Raw genomic sequence first — 1,997 nt, 5'->3', positions numbered from 1 at the left:
GAGATCCAGAGGCACACAGGGTTTCCATTGGAGTTGGTGGGGAGCGAAGTGCCCGCTCACTTCTTTTCGTGATGGGCACCTTGCATGGATGAAACGTCTCCCATCCTTCAGCTGTGCCAGTGTCAAACGTCCGGGATGCCCCCGACTGATATTTCCTTCCTGTTGCCATACTCCGCATTCACGGGTTAGTAGGGGTTGAGTGTCATCGTAACCCAGGATGGTTCTTTTTATTTAGCTTGACCTGTCCTTGCTTCTTCCTCAGACCTGCAGAAGGGTCCTTTGTGCCCGGAAGTTTGTCAAACGTCTCGAAACACGTCTCCCATCTATATGGTTGGTCCAATAAAAGAGATCCCAGAAGAGCCGAACAAAAAACCCTTGCCTCTATTCAGTCTAGAGAGGTCAAACCAGAGTTGTGACTAGAATGGCACATGCTTGACATGACAGCTCTGGTGTGACCTTGTCTGGTGGCTTTTCCACGGAGCGTCACTGTGTGTGACAAAGGGATCACTGCTTCTTTGCTTGGGCTGCTGACTATGAGTTATCCTCTTGCTTACAGCTGCTCCGATTCAAAGCCAGTCCAATGACGTCAGGGTTGCCTGATATCAAGTAAGTACAAGGAAGAAGAGGAATGATCTCCTTGACATTCACATCACAGCAATTAACTAACACCACTGTTTAATAAATCAATGGCCTTGTGGGCAACATGTACACAGCTCCTGGAAAGCCTTGTATGAGGTCCACCAGTTCTGCAAGTCACTGGTTGCTAGTTGTTGGGGGAGAGCTCAGGACCGAGAGACGATATAGATATCGAGCCTATGCAGGAATCAGGCCCTACAGAGCAAATCCTTGGCTGCTATAAGGTAGCACTGCTCCCACAACCTCTCTGACTTGGATGGATTATGTCCATTTGCAAGAGGCTAAGGATCTGCCCCGGTTTCCTACCTTTGGGACAGCAGGCATAAAGAAGAACCTCTGCAGGGTGAACCCAGCACTAGGTCCTATCTGTGTCCCCCACTGCTGCTGAAGGTCAGCTATTTCTCAAGGCCACGCTGTACTTGCATGTGCTTCTTGAGTTTATTTTTCTGTTATTCCAGAGTAGCTCCTGGCTGCTAACGTTTGCACAGGGCTGGAGGGGACAGCTGGCCACACTTATTAACAGTGCAGATGCTCCTACCCTTACCCCAGGACCTCCCACACTGCTGTCTCCCATCCTGACTGCCTAACCGCAGTATTTACACTCAGGGTTGGGCATCGCCTGACTTATTGCTATTTTCAACATCACTTTGGGAATCCAGGTCAGTTCTCTTGCCAGACAACATCACTACTGATGGGACGTGTTATGGCAGCCGGACTATGGACAGTGAGAAACAAGGGGAGGAGAGCAGCAGGTCTGGAAGCTAGGCTTCATTTGCTGGGCAAAGCAGCAAAACCAGGACCAAGTGACCTGAATAAAATCAGCACGGTGAAATCATAAAAGTGTGTGCACGCATGCACACACGCACGCACACACACACACACACACATACGCACGCGCGCACACACATATACACACAAAACGTTAGGTCACAGTGTCAGCGTTACAAAGTGACTCTTGTGATCCACCCTCTGTATGAAGCTAAATGTTGCCACAAGAAGAATATTTCATTGGAAGTGAAGTTTTACACCCATGAAATAGAGCATCTTAAAGTCTTTGCAGCGACTCTGTTCTCTGAGGTACAGATGCTTGCTCCAGAAGCATTTACAGGCCAAAGGTAGGCAAGGAACTTCAGACAGCGGTGTCTCCTGTTCTCCAGAAGAACCGGAGAGACACACAACATACGGGTTTGTTTTCTGGCGTACGTCAAATTCTCCATTAGTCCCGAGTAAGATGTCACAGTGATGCCAGGTATTAACAGACACGAAAACATGCACTTATTGTATTGATACCAAGTGATTTTTGGTCAGTGGAAGAAATGAGGATATGCCTTTCTCTCTGCCTTGCGGGTGGCTGCCACAGG

The sequence above is a fragment of the Alligator sinensis genome, unplaced genomic scaffold, assembly GCF_000455745.1.
Source record: "Alligator sinensis unplaced genomic scaffold, ASM45574v1 scaffold512_1, whole genome shotgun sequence".
Taxonomy (NCBI): Eukaryota; Metazoa; Chordata; order Crocodylia; family Alligatoridae; genus Alligator; species Alligator sinensis.
This window is presented reverse-complemented; position numbering follows the sequence as displayed.